Source organism: Hyla sarda, chromosome 9, assembly GCF_029499605.1.
Source record: "Hyla sarda isolate aHylSar1 chromosome 9, aHylSar1.hap1, whole genome shotgun sequence".
Taxonomy (NCBI): Eukaryota; Metazoa; Chordata; class Amphibia; order Anura; family Hylidae; genus Hyla; species Hyla sarda.
The window spans coordinates 149,499,363-149,515,086 of NC_079197.1; the positions used below are offsets into that span (position 1 = coordinate 149,499,363).

At 46.1% G+C, this 15,724-nt stretch overlaps 1 protein-coding gene across 14 annotated transcripts in view; it reads left to right on the plus strand.

The window, feature by feature from the left end:
• The window catches only part of KCNK6 (potassium two pore domain channel subfamily K member 6), a 95,418-nt gene that overhangs the window by 24,955 nt on the left and 54,739 nt on the right, over positions 1 to 15,724 (plus strand). The window contains exon 1 of one of the 14 annotated variants that reach the window (XM_056537631.1): positions 10,750 to 10,870. The exons of the other annotated variants lie outside the window; for them this stretch is intronic. The gene's annotated coding sequence lies outside the window, so the exon portion shown is untranslated. Of the gene's footprint in view, positions 1 to 10,749; positions 10,871 to 15,724 lie in introns of those variants that run through there. 14 annotated transcript variants of the gene reach the window in all.

Sequence of the window (15,724 nt, forward strand, 5' to 3'; positions counted from 1 at the left end):
CTTCTACTCTTTCTCCTTTTCATCCTTGCTCTTACTTCTCATTATTTTTCTCTTTCCTCTGTATCGATTTGCTCTTCTTCCTTGTCCAGCTGTCTGACAGACCCCCCCCCTGCAATCAGACATTTATCCCCTATCCTGCAGGATATCTTCTTTAGGGTTGATGATAGTGAACGATTTTAACAAAAAGCATCATTCATGGGGTGATTACGTCATACATTTCAAGCTACAATTACGTCATATGTTCCAAGCTGACCTTGGTCTAGAGATGTCGTGATCTCTCAGATGGCTACGGACTCCTTCTCAGCAGGGGTCATTTCAGCCTTATACTTTTCCCCACTGGATATTGTTTTGTGTAAACATCTAAATGTGGTGTCCCAGTGCCGAAGTGCATCCTGTCAGGTAAACACTGCTTCAGGTGCTTGCGATAGGCCCTGCTGCTCAGGTGATGCTGTGATATTTATTATAATATTTGCTCTGTTAATGTATATTAAGTTGCACTGTACCTTTGAGGAATGTACTGGATAACTGTGAGGAGGTATGATGCAGAGTATACAAATAAAGATTTTTCGGTCCTCAGTACACCATCTGTACAAAGTACTGATGTATGATGATGTTGGAAAGTCACAGTACGTCAATTCGTGAATAAATATTAGATTTATTTAAAAGGACAATCGTAATAAGATAGTATAAAATGAAATGAAATAAAATATAAAATTTAATTAAAATTACTTCACAGGCTGCAGGGCCCTACGGCTGTGGAATGCATATAAAATATTACAATGGTAGTTCTGAACCTGCTACTAAGGTTGCCCAATGGGAACCCCCAAGTTGCCCTGTATATAGTGTAGGGGGCGGGGGGGGGGGGTGTAGTAATTCAGTTCAGTTTTGGCCTAGCCCTGTGTAGAGTTAGAAGTTGCTGTGTGCAGAGCTTCATGTGAGCTGCAGTGTGGAAAGGAGTTGGAAGAATTGTGAAGTGATTCCAAGGGAAGCATGAAGAAAATCTCTTATCAAATCAACCCCGCCATTCTGCAAGTGTTCCCCGCACAGGAGTTGGTGAGTCATAACCTGGCGGTGTCAGTGAAATTGGACCTTAGCAGAACCCTAGTCAGTGTGGGATATCTCCAAGTCTCAAGTCTGTCATATCTAATAGCAAGCCAATTCAACTGGGTGAAAAGCACTGTGATGTCCCAGTACGGGATATGCATCTCACAGTCCTATCAGCTTGAGTCCCTGCATGTCCAATACAGGAATGTAGGTGCACTACTGTGGTTGATGTATACGATGACATTGGCTATCCCTCAACACTGATGTTAAAATTGAGACATTCGCCAGTATATCCTTATATGAAGGACACACCGGAGCCCGCACACCAACGCCAAGGTTTCTCAAAATGGCGCGGGACCTACGCTAATCATACCTGTGCGTGATAAGCAAAACAGGGGCCAGTGGGCAATTACGTCAGCATTCGGTCGACTCACAGCCTGCTCCCAGATACCCTCCAGCGTGACTGAGTACACATACAATGGGAGGGGGGAGGCAAGCTGCAAGCCCCACCTGAGTTGGCTAATATAGGTGCCTGGCCTCACAGGTGCTACCCTAATGCTGCCTGGAAAATATTCAAGGTGCATTAACTATGGAGTGTACACACCTCCAAGTATAAAATTTAAGCAAACAACAAAAAAACGTGGTCTCAAATGGCTGGAGGTGCTCAACCCCAAATGCAGTTGTGCATTTATACTGGGGGAGCAGATCCTGCCCTTGTAGTCCGTTGCTAGGGGCGATCCCCAGCATAAAAAATGCATACAATAGAGGATGCCTGCAGCGGACTACAAGTGCCACAATAGAATCAGATCTACACCAGATAAACGGTGTGGATGTGTAACAATTAGAATAATACAATACAGGAATGTGTCCCCAGGGCTCACCTGCATTGTACCCCGATAATCTGTATAATTGTATATTATGTGTAAAGGACCTATGATATGCTCATATGGTAATTAGTCACATGATAATGGTTGTCACATGTTAAAGTCACATGTTTTGTTACCCAGAGAGCACCAGGTGACCAGATGACCCACAGCTAGCCTATGGGCTCCTTGCTCAGACCCCCTTTATAAGAGGGAGCGGTACTACAATCACTCTCTTCCACCACACTTTCTACTGAGGTCAAGTCCAGTCCAGATGTCTCAGAGCCAGTGTCCAGCATATCTGGAGGCTTCAACCTTAATTCCAGCCACAAGTCAGTAAGTCAAGTAAACTCTGTCTGCTGTCACTATTTTCAGTCAAGTCAAGTCTATTATAGTCAGCTTGGCTGTGCTAAAGTCTGTCCAAGTCACTGCAAGTCCCCGCAAGCTGCGAGGTCCCCTGTGTTACTGGTCATCTTTCTGGGATCCTGGCCTAGCTGTAAAGACTGTACCATCTTTCTACCTCAGTAAAGATACCTTTAACCCTAACCTTGCTTTGGACTATTATTTGCCCCTGCCTTAACTAGGACTAGCGGTGCTACCGTTCGGGTGGTTCTCGGTTAAAACCACGCCCTGGCATCACAAACATTTAGGGGTTAACACCATCTGCCCCTGGGCTACAACATCTGCCCCTACACCTCACCTCCCCCTGTGCCACAGCACCATAAGTCCCAGCAAGGCCACGTGGCTCCCATGGGTTACACTGCATTCCTTCTACTCTGCTCTGTATTGCAAGTATTGAACTATCTGCTCCTGCCTCAGTAAAAAAGACAGTTATCTGTAACCTGGCATCGGTGTGTTTATTGCCCCACACCTGGCCCAGGAGAAGCTGTCTTCACCTTGGACCGTACTGGTTAACGGTGACCTGGTGTAACAATTTAACAAATATATCTGGCACCCTTGTGTCACCACACAAATAATAGTCAAGAAAAGAGGGTAAGGTTTCATTGGTCTTATTGAGGATGGCCATTGGAGAGAGATCCTGGATCCACTGAACCTGTGAGGATGATGGCGTGGGCCGTACCAGGGAGCGGAGTCTAAGGTGCCACTGGTATTCACCAGAGCCCACCGCAAGGCAAGACAGACTTGCTGTGGCAGGCGGCACACAGGTCGCTACCCCTGATACGTCTCGTCCCCACAGGCAGCCGAGGTATAACGTGGCACAAGAGGATGAGGCAAACACGAAGTCAAGACTGGTAGGAGGTCAGGGCTGGCAGCACTGTAGCAAGGTCAGGACACGTAGCAAGAGGTCAGAAGGCAGGAGGCACAGGAGCAAGGTCAGGATACATAGCAATGGGGTCAGAATACACAGTAAGACAAGACACAAGTGAATGCTTTCTCTAAGGCAGTAAAGGCACAAAGATCCGGCAAAGATCTAAGGAAGTGCGTGGTTAAATAGGGTCAAAACAGGTTAGCACCAATTAATGGTGCGCTGGCCCTTTAAATGTTAAAGAGCCGGCACGCGCACGCCCCAGGAGGCGGGGACGCGCATGCCAGCAGACACGGAGAGCAGAGGGGACAGACTAGTGAGGAGTTGAGAGATGACCCGGCGGTCGCATGCGTTCGCATAGCGGGATGCCAGTCGCAGCGGCGCCGGCAACAGAAACAGGGGTCCACTTGCAGTCAGCAAGTCTGCCCACAGCTCTACCTATGACAGCTATGTGGAAGATTTGAATGTAATGGATCCCTATAAAGTGGAAGTTCCTAGGATGCTTTATTTGATTTTTTAATTATTTGCGCTGCATTGTCTGGGGAAGAATGTCTACCATAATATTATCAAAATAGAAGTCTGTGTTTGAAATTTTTGGGTGATATTTGGACAAAAGATTGTTTGTGAAGAAAGATCTTTTGTTCACAAATTATTTTTCTGGAAAGAATATTCCTAGAAAGATTGTTTGTCCCTGCTGATGTCATTGGTCATGGTCAGTTTGAACTAGTTGAAGGACCAATAAGAAAATCGGGTTGCAAACCTTAATAAATCCGTGGGAAAGCTCAGAAATGTCGGGTAACGCCCCTTTTTCGGGTTTGGGAGAATCCACATCGGGTCCGTCGGGAAAAAATGTTGCATGGTGTCGCAGACTGGCGCACGATGTCTGTGACATGGCGCAGACAAAGATGCGACAAGAAAACCCGACAAAAGAGGTCGGGTTTAGAATAGTAAATGAGGGCCAATATGTGTATGGGGGTCTGTGAAATGATAGTTTGTCAGACGACTGTTATTCCGTGTTTAACCATCAACCTTTCCTTATCTAATGTGTATTGCTAACTTTATTCCAGTCCTTTATCCCAGTTCATTTTCTAAAGGTCAGCCAGACTTCACATGTCCACAGGCGTGCTTAGAAGACAAGGCCAGGCAGCTCTCCAAGAGATAACATTGTTTCCCAGGAATCATAGTGTTTGGTGTGCTCATTTATAGTCCAATTATTCTCTGTCTGTAAATGATCGGTAAGAATGCTGTTTAAGGGTGCATATACCCTAAAGGAGTACGCACGTCTCAGACCCCCACTGATCGTGAAAACAGGATCAAATATTTCCAAGCAGTTGTGGTATGGGGGTGTGATGCAAAGGGCAGATGGAATTACCCTAAGGGCAGATGGCATTAACCCCTTGTATTTGTGATGCCAGGGCATGGATTATCCTGAATACCACCCGAAGCTATAATGCTGGATCCTGGGCTAGGCACGGAGGGGGGGTGGGGGTGGAGGGGCAATAATCACTTCCACGCCAAGTTACGGAGGTTAGACAGGTGGAAAAGTCTATACATACAGTTCAGCCAGGCCCACGGAGGAGACCAATGACTCAGAGACCTTAAGGGCTTGCTGAAACTTGTAGTAGATGAGGTCAATTTAATGCAGGCCACGTTGACTTGACAAATGATGACTGTGACTGACTTTACTTGTGACTGATGACTGACAAGACTGACTGTGGCTTACTTGTAGCTTGTGGCTGCAGACTGGACATGAGGCTTCCTATGACTCTGGACACACACTTTTATGGGGGAGTCTCTGGGGGGGGATCCCATTGGTCACCGTTAAGTCACCTGGTCACTGATACCTCCTGGGTAACAATCACATGACAGCTCACATGGTAAAAAGTCTTAAAGTGACAACGCTTTCTTCACACATTACACAGTATAATACATAATAAACATATTTACATGGGGGGCAGATGCAAGGGGAGCCCAGGGGACACTGAAGGGAGGCTTCCTGACAGGGCAGTAAGGGTACGGGGTAACACCTCCCGTACTAGGCCACCACAAACTCCCCCTCTTAAACACAGCCATCCTCAGTGCCCAGTCCTGGAGGGCAGACGACTGGTAGTGGCCACTGGGGCCTAGACTGACAGTTCCTGGGGTATTATTACCAAATGTCCTTCACAGGTCTGTATAGTTAACAACAACAGGGGATGAGTACATGTAGCACTTTGGTGAAAACATCCATACATGCTCCTTTGGGAAATAAAATGGTAAACACATGGGATTCATTACACTCTAGACACTGAAACAAATTATTTGCAGAATATCAACAAGAAAGAAATTGAAGGGGCACTCACGAGTCTTCTTTCAATTCGACTTTTAATTTTGGAGGGCTTTACAGCAGCTGGAACGCCGGGCAGATCTTTATGCCACGCAGGACCAGGTAAGGAGCATGTTGGTAATAGCTATTTCGTGCCGCTCCCGGGGTGGTCTGGAAGAAGGACAAGGAGCAGCGCAAAATAGCTATTACCAACATGCTTCTTACCTGGTCCTGCGTGGCATAAAGATCTGCCCGCCGTTCCCGCTGCTGTAAAGCCCTCCGAAATAAAAGTCGAATTGAAAGAAGACTCGTGAGTGCCCCTTCAATTTCTTTCTTGTTGATATTGTTGCAATCTCAGCCTCTGCAGAGGGAGAGCACCACAGGATACTTTCAAGACTAACACCTACATCACAACGCTGATTACGCGTACACTGTGTAGTGCCGAGGTCTGACTCTCAGGTCACCTGTGCCGGCTGCTCTTTCTCTCTTTGCATTGACATTATTTGCAGATTAGGCTGCCAGAGGCTATCTTCCCAATTCCTTAGCTGCTGGGGCCCCTCGGTACCAAACACTTCTCCCCAGAACTCCATACGTACTTTATACACTATATCCTTGTTACCTCTATATACAGCACTTCTGTCTCTCTACGTGCTTTACTTAAAATGCAGGGGAACCCTCTGGCCAGGAGAGCACCCTGTACACGGAGACAGGAAAAAATAGTAGATACATAAACACTTCGACAATATGGACTGAGAATGTACATGTTAGATTCAGTCCTAACTAAGCCTTTTGACCAGGTTATATACACATTATATAGACTGACTAAATTAATTGGACTATGTGTGATAGTGACAGTTTTATACAGGTATTATTCTTATTCCCTATATCTGGCGGGTAATTGTCCTTGAGTAGACCTTTGGGATCTATTCAACACCACCTCAGGGGAATCTGGAACTCTTGTGTCTTCTGGAGCTCTTGAAACTTCCGAGGCCGCAGCTGGTTCGTCCTCAGCGAACTCAGGAGCTGGTATTAGTTGAGGACTGGTAGAACCCAGAATAGTTGGCATCAGCGCTGGAGAGGCTGGAGACAGAGTTGATTCTCTAGAGACTGGTGTATAGACCGGAGCCAATGAGGACAAGACTGGGACTGGTGTAGAGTTGAATAGGTTGAACCAGCCCCGGTACTGGTGAGACACAGAAGAGTGCAGGCTGAGTTGGAGAAAACATGGGGAAATCCATGGATGGGTGGATTCTCTCCCCTGGGATGTACTCTCTCGTAGGTCGGATAGCTGGAGAAGGTGGTGCTGGGAGCACTGTTAGATCTTCTTTTAGACATAACTTGATTCGGTTCCGGTGAACAACTTGCAGCTTGTGCCCAGGCTTTTGTACTTCATATTCATCAGATTCCGGATAGAGTACGGCCGTCACCGTGTATGGCTCTGTATCCCAGATAGAGTCTAACTTGTGGGTCCTTTCAAACTTCCGCAGCCAGACCTTATCGCCCAATTGAAGTGGTTTGGCAGAGGCAAGACGGTTTTAGTCCCCCTGTTGTCTCTGCTGGGCCTCGCCCATCTTCTTACTGGCAATTTATTTGGATTCTTCTCTTGTGGTCAGAGACCCATTCCAGGGAGGCTTGCGGAGAGAGTTGTTGAATGGGGCTTGGAGCCCAAATGTTTGGTCTTTAGGCAGCTGCCCATGTCGCCCCATCATCAAATAGAAAGGGGTGTACCCCATAGAACAGTGGACTGTGTTATTATAGATCTCTATAGATATCTATAGTTTGACAGCCGGGGTCACTCTTCTTGTCTTGACACAGAGGCTGCTCGCAACATGTGGATAAAGACTTGATTGATGCGTTCACGGAGCCCGTTCCCCTGGGGGTGGTAAGCAGTAGTCCAGAGTTTCTTGCAGGCATGGAATTGACACAGTTCTTGAGAGAGTTGGCCTCAAAGGCCATGGCCCGTTAGGACAAACTCCGGACACCCAAGGGTTTGCACCCAATTGGAGTAGAACATCTGGGCCACTGTCTTGGCTGTGAGGTCTTTAACGGGTACAATGACAACCCATTTGGAGTAGTGATCCACCATAGTGAGAGCATAAGTGTACCCGGATCGGGTAGGAAACAGTTTGACATGGTCTAGCGCGACCAACTGGTTAGGCCTTTCACTCTGGATGGAATGGAGGGGTGCTCTTGTGTCCTTGCCCACATTGTTGGTGATGTTACAGACTGCACATTTACTGCACCATTTCTCAATGTCGCTCCGCATTCCGATCCAATAGAATCTTCGCCTGACAGTAGCTTCGGTCTTGTGGACTCCAAAGTGTCCCAACTGATCATGGAATGCATTGAGGACCATCTCCACGTCTCTTCGGGGAACCAGGATCTGATGAAGTCGATCACCAGAGACCGGATCCAAAGAATTTCGGTGCAACAGTCCCTTGTGCACAAACAGTCGTTTCCTCTGTCGCCACAGAGGTTTCAGCTTGTAGTCACACTGGGCCTTGCGTAGAGGGTAGTCCAATAGATCCCCCATGACTCGACTTTCGTCTTGAAGAGTCTTCCAGGTGTATAGGTCTTCTTCAACCTTTTCAGGACTGAGTTCACCGTCAATGAGGGTGGTCACAACATTTTGGTTCACGAACCGTTGATAGAATGGGGGCATCTCCACGTCTTCCCACACATCTTCGACAGGGAGTTCTTCGACGGGGGTCATCCGAGACAGTACATCGGCATTGACATTTGACTTGCCGCTTCTGTACTTGATGGTGAAACTATAATTGACTAATCTTGAAGCCCAACGGTGTTTGATGGCACCCAACTTGGCAGTGTTCAGGGGGGCCAATGGGATATTGTCCGTGTAGACAGTGAATGGCATGGCAGCCAAATAGTCTTTCAACTTTTAGGTCATGGCCCATACCAGGGCGAGAAGTTCCAACTTGAATGAGCTGTGATTTGCATCGTTCTTCTCTGCTTCTCGCAGGTTACGACTGGCATAGGCAATTACTCACTATTGCCCCTCTTGAACTTGGGACAGGACAGCTCCCAGACCTTCGAAACTGGCATCAGTATACAGCCGGAATGGCTTACTGTAATCTGGATATGCCAAGGTGGGGGGGTTCTGTCAGCAGACGTTTAAGAGCTCAGAACGCTGTCTATTGCTCTTTGGCCATTCAACAGGTAGTCTTCCATTGTAGTTCTCCTTCGCCGTACCCTGTAAGAGAGCCATGAGGGGTTCTGCAATCTTGACGAAGTGGGGAATGAAGCTGCGATAGTAGTCGGCAAATCCCAGTAAGCTACTGACATCTTTCACTGTGCACAGGATTGCCCAGTTCTTGACAACTTCCACCTTTTCAGGATTGGGCTGGACTCCCTCTGTGCTGACAACATGACCCAAGTAGTGAACCTGAGGTTTAAGCAAGTGACACTTTGACGGTTTGATCTTCAGCCCATGCTTGATCAGGACTTGGAAGACGTCTTACAGATGACTGAGGTGTTCCTGGAAAGACTTGGAATACACGATGACATCATCCAGGTACAAGAAGACACTTTGGAAATTCAAATGACCCAGGCACCTTTCCATCAAACGCTGGAACGTAGCAGGGGCATTACATAGGCCAAACAGCATACTTTTAAACTCGAACAGTCCCATGGGTGTCACTAAGGTGGTCTTTTCCCGGTCCTCCACAGCCATGGGCACTTGCCAATATCCGCTGGTCAAGTCCAGGGTGGAGAAGTAAGCAGCCAACCCGAGGGCCGTGAGTGACTCCTCAATTCTTCGCAAAGGATAAGCGTCCTTGTGTGTGACATTGTCCAGTTTCCTGTAGTCGACACAGAAGCGGATGGTTCCGTCTTTCTTCTTGACCAGGACAAGTGGTGCTGCCCAGGGGCTCTGACTCTCTTGAATGATGTCTGCCTCTTTCATGTCGGCCAGCATCTTCTTGACAGTCTGATACATGCCAGGCGCCAACGGACAGTGTCTTTCCTTGATAGGTGGGCTATCGCCTGTGAGGATTCTGTGCTGAATCTTTGACGTTTGCCCAAAGTCTGTAGGGTGTTTGCTAAAAGCCTCATCGTACCTTTTGGCGACATTGATGACTCCATTGACTTGGTCCCTTGGGGTAGTGTGGTCTACAACTTGGAGTTGCGCCCACCAGGGATCTGGAGGACTTACACTGGATCCATCAGCCACTTGGGCTGCCCGCTGTCGGGCCACTAAACGTTCTGTCAAAATGTCCTTCGGCTCTATGAGGTACAACTGGGCTACTGGGGTGTACTTGGGTAAGACAGTAGCAGCATCAGACAGGTTGACTAACCGCACCCGGACTCTCCCGTTGGTGACAGTGAAAAGGCTTCTCGCAGCTCGGACAAGAGGATGATCTTCTAGTTGCATAGGTTCCAGCATGGCCTGACAGTCCCTATACTTGACTCCGGGACGTGCACAACACCAGATGATAGTCTCTGTGTTGGGTTGTAAGGTCACCGACCTGATGTCTTGAACTTGTACTCGACAGATTTCACCTTGCTTGTTGGCAAACTTCTGCTGCGCCTGTAAAACTTTCAAGTGGTGCTGCCCGGGCTGGCCTGAAGGGGACATATGGGCAAGGCATCTAATACTTCAGTGAAACAATTCCTCATAATGTTCATCCCCAATATAAACTCAGCAGACCCCTTATCTGTCACTTTAGTTACAACCCCCCCCACACACACCCAGAAGTACATGCTCTCCCAACTGAATGGTTGGCTCCCAGTATCCGGGCCCGACACAACTGCTCAGATAAAGCAGCCTTTGAGAGAGAAAGTAGTGACCTGTTCCAAAGGTTCCGACAATGGATTTTATTAGGAGACTCCCACAATAGAGAGCAGACTGAAAAGATCCGATGTATCGGGATTTATGATGGTTATACCGACAAAGTGATATCTATCCTGAGAAAAAAATGGCACCTTTTGACGTCAGATACAGATTTGCCTCCTTTGGTCGGTAAAAAACCTAGTGTGACATTTAGGAGAGGTCCTAATTTGAAGGACCATTTGGTCCATAGTCATTTGAATACTGCACAGAAAACTGGCTGTTGGTTGACCATTAGAACAGTGGGCTCATTTGCTTTTGGGCATTGTTCTTTTTGTCCTTATATGAAGAAGTCAAAAACATTTACCAACCCTATTGATCCTAAGATACTGTATATGAAATCCGACAGTTCATCAACTGTAGTAGTAAGAACGTGATCTATGTGGCAATCTGCATTTGTCCAGGCATTTACGTGGGTAATTCCACGCAGAATTAAGATGGAGAATATCTCAGCATTTAAGCAATATTCGCCCTGAGACGCTACGTTGTCCCGTCATATCCATCTTAGGCACGGTGGCAATATGAAAGAACTGAAGTTTATACAGGTAGGTTTATGCCAGCTATATGTAGGACCTAGACGTGGCAACATTGATTCAAAACTTGTTATAGAGAAGGCGAGATGGATACAGCTAAAATGCATGGCTCCATCTGGCTCCAATGAGGGTTCTCTTTTGCAGCTTTCTTGTAGATTAATTAATTACATTTAATTTACAGTGTGTAATAGGTTTAATTTAGGTGACAGTTTATTTTTCCTCCAATAAAATTGGCGAGTTAGACATATGAATTTAGTTAGATCATATATGATGGCTATGATGATGAATCATGGGAATATAGGATATCAAAATGGTCCCCTTCTGTAATGCATGAATTTAAATAAAGTAAAAAGATTGTGGGTTATTCAGTTTAACATACTGAGATATTAATTATAACATTGACTACCTAGGTTAGGTAATGAGAGGAATAGTAGCTTGGGAATTTGTACCTGTATAGTGTACTACACAGATTCATAATTTGCCCATTATTTGTATATATATATATATATATATATATATATATATATATATATTTGCAAATCAAAAAATGTTGCAGTATCTTGTAATACCTTTTTTATTGGACTAACAGAATTTTGTAGAGAAGTTTTCGGGATTCCTCCCCTAGCAAATCTAAGCTCACAAGCAGAAGACACAGGTTACATCTCACAAATATGCAGGGGTTATTGTTAGTCCAATAAAAAACGTATTACAAGATACTGCAACATTTTTTGATTTGCATCTGCATCACTGGACTAATACGGATACTCAAATTTACTATATATATATATATATATATATATATATATATATATATATATATATTTATATATAGTGATATTGATATCTATAATATAACATTTTTTATACTAAGCTTATTATAACACCTATAGCTTATAACAATTAAGCTGAAAACTTCCTAACTTGTATGAAAATATTCTACCAGGTATAGTCATTAAGCGAAATAATCATTTTTATATATGGAATGGTGAGAATGTTTAATCACTCCCTTAGAAGGTAATATCCCTTGTTTGCATCATCTCAGTGGTTATTTCATTTCATTTGAGTGTTTAGCAACTGTATTAGTTATTATTATTCCAGCATTTCCCTGCTTATTATGGTTGCAAATGATCTTATTTATATTGATGGCTAGCACAATGTATCCAAGGATGAGAATAATGGGGTAACATGTATGTCTGCGCATAATGCATTTTAACGCAGACTCAGTGATCTGAGTGGTCTGAACAAAAGTATAAGTCCACACGCATGCGCGACATTGTTGGCGCAGACTCAGTCATCGGAGCGTTCTGAACTAGAGCATAAGTCCAGGCGCACGCGTGGCAGAATCAGTAGACAGAGCGATCTGAATATCTGTATAAGTCTGCGCGGCACTGACAGGATGGCTGCGATGGCGCATCCTGGATGACGAACAGGCTGTAAGTGATGATGTCAGCCTCACGGGAGATAAGAATAGCGATATTTGATTGGTGAGTCAGTGATTCAGATGCATTCTGCCCATCATACGATACAATTGATTGGTGGATGTTAGAGCCCTGAGAGGGGCTTCTGATTGGATAATACATGAATATGTGTGATAGGCCAAATTGCAGGCGCTTGCTGATGATGATAGCCCTAAAGGTTATAAATTCCATTGGTCACCATTTTGGAGGTTGTTTGCCTCCTCCTTATGACGGTGCTGGTGCATCGAAACATGTAGAGGGGGGCAAAGTTCTGGTTTTAAAGGAGGTTGTTACCACTGTGCTAATAAACCATATTGAGAACTGCATACTCATATGGTATAATATATGCACATTGTAGGGAAAATATCCCAATCTCTGAACGCAATAATAAGATAAGGCACAGTGATAACACTACTTTTTAACATATATATTGGTCTCTATATATATTATTTTTCATTTTAATATTAATATACAATAAAAGTTAAGTTTTACAGGGTAGGTCTAAGAAGGGGATTTAGGGCCCTGGGCTTCATGCCCTAGGGTTTTTGTAAATTAGTTTGGTTGCCCATTACCCGCAACTATTCTGAAATTAACATCCTCCGGCTCACACAATAAACTAGCATCCCAATGCTGATAGAAAACACTTTAAGGTATGGTAGACACTTGCGACCCTGTAACTATCAACACCTCCAAAGTTACACCTTCTACAATGACCTTTACATAGGGACAGGAGGTGACCTAAAGTGAGAGTCCTGATTTTGGTCGTTCGGGGATTGGACCTGATGATTGTTTTCCTGAGGGCCGGTCCTCGACCTCAGGGGAAATCCATTTAAATCCCAGCACTGCATTTTCCAATGTCCTGACTTGTTACAATAAGTGCAAAAGGGTCTTTGAGTACCCGAGGTTCTATTGGGTGGAGGATTGCAGTAGTTGGGATTGCGGGGGGTAGGAGCAGGGGCAGGTTTTCTAGGCAAGGGCAGTTCACGGTAAGAGGGAGCAAGCCGGGTGGCCAGCTCCTTTACAGCCTTGGCCAGTTGTTCAATATCCTGCCTAACAGTCTGTAAGTCTGAGGCTGCAGCGACTGGCAAAGTAGATGACACCGGGGCAGGGACAGGTGATGGTGGTGGTATAGGTCTGGCTACCGCCCCTAGTGGCTCTTGAACGGGTGGAAGGAGTGCACAAACTTCCTGTAACTCAGTCTCGGACTCAAATACTTTGATAGCCAGTCTCTTGAAAACAGGGAATGACATGTTGGGGTTTTGGACCGCTAACATTCTCATCTGGGCGTTGTCCCACTTATTAAGGGCCCCATCAATAAATCTGTCCATTAACACCTTGTTGCCCTGCTCGGGAGTTATACCATCTAATTTTTGGGCAGTTTCTATGGCATTCTGCAGGGCTACAGCATACGCTCTCACCTGGCTTTTGTCACCTTTCATAAAGCCGGAGACGTTCCTCTGACAGAGAGTGTGACTCAAATACCTGGTACAATCTTTCAAAGATCAGCTTTACAGTCGCCTTCTCGGAGGCTGGCCAGGTGCGGACTTCCTCTAACGCTGGTCCCTGGAGTTGTCCTGTGAGCACTTGCACCTGTTGGTTAGGAGGGAAAGAGTAAAAGACAAACTCTGGATCCTCTCTTTGAAATCCCTCAAGGTGAAGCTGTCGCCTGGTTGATCTGGAGAGCTGGGTTCTGACATCCTGTTGAATTTTGAGTGCGCTGTCGCTTTAAGGGAAATAAGGTGCGTTCTCCTTTAAGATGCTTACTGATGGGGGTACTGTCATGGAAGACTGTTGAGACCCAATTAGCTCCTAGCAGGCTATAACTACCCCTCCCCTTTACTACAATAATTAATTAAATAATAACTGACACAACAACAATTCAACTTTTCCGTGGGTGGGGATCGGCCACAGCTTTATTTATAAAATTACTTATATAAATAACAATTTAACTGTAACAAAGACACCGATTGGCTTCTTGCCAACCCGAGAGGTGCTGCCACACTGTCCTGTGTGGAGGTCTACCCCGGGTTGACCCTGCTTTCACCGTCTTCTTACCGCCAAGCTGTGACTTACAATAAACAGAGATACAAAAAGGGAGGGAGGGAGGGCAAAACTCCGGGTCCTGGGCAGATTGAGGGGGGAAGGGAGGCACCACAGCTATAAATACCCAGGAGAGGGCCCCTGAAAGCCCGGGAAACTATTAAACCCCTGATTGGTGCACTCCTTCCCCCCCACCCATGGGACATACCACTATAGTTACCAACAAGTTTTTACAGGCGGGGGAGGGGGCTAAAAAACATTGCCTGTATATTTCTTAACCCCTTAACTGCTCACCAGTCAGGGGGCAAGCTGGTTATGCACAGCTTGCCCCTCCAGACTGTTGAGACCCAATTAGCTCCTAGCAGGCTATAACTACCCCTCCCCTTACTACAATAATTAATTAAATAATAACTGACACAACAACAATTCAACTTTTCCGTGGGTGGGGATCGGCCACAGCTTTATTTATAAAATTACTTATATAAATAACAATTTAACTGTAACAAAGACACCGATTGGCTTCTTGCCAACCCGAGAGGTACTGTCACACTGTCCTGTGTGGAGGTCTACCCCGGGTTGACCCCGCTTTCACCGTCTTCTTACCGCCACGGAGGAGACCAGTTAGCCCTACACTGGGCTCCGACCCCCACCCAAGAGATACTGGATAGCCAACACCTGGGGCCAACTCAGCCCCCCGAACACACCCAACACATTTCCTCTCCAGGAAATTCGCCCAACACATTTCCTCCCCAGGAAATTCGCCCAACACATTTCCTCTCCAGGAAATCCGAGGTACCTGCCGCCAGGTCCTATGTTTTTGCATTTTTTTTTTTTTTGTATTCACTAACTCTTGTGTGAACTCATTTCTCAGACTCGCCCATACACCAAAGAGTGCCGCAGCACTCGCACCACCTTGCGGAAAGCCGCTCGCAAAACAAAAACACATGTGGGAAACATCGAACTGGGCGAAAATAGCAACGCAACATGCAGATCGCCCGCGCCCCACGCGCTGCGCTACCCTCTCCGGAAACCAAGCCCTCTCCGCCGACACCAATACAAAAAGAGAGCGAATCCCCAACTCACAACACCCCATCCTACAAAGAGAAGCCAAAACCCAAAACAGACAATCGAGGGCGGGGAGCTTAAAAGAAAAAGGGGGGGGAGGCCCCCACCGCAGTCCAGTCAACAATAGGACGACAACCGGAAAAAACAGTCATTCGTGGACCCTCATGCAGCCCAAGCTGTGTGTCCCAGATCGCCTAAGCAATCTCGGACCGACAGACCTGAAAACGCACAAAATAGGCACCCAAAAAACACATCAGACACCCAAGGGCCATGGAAGGAGACGAGGAGAAAGAAAGTGCCCCAT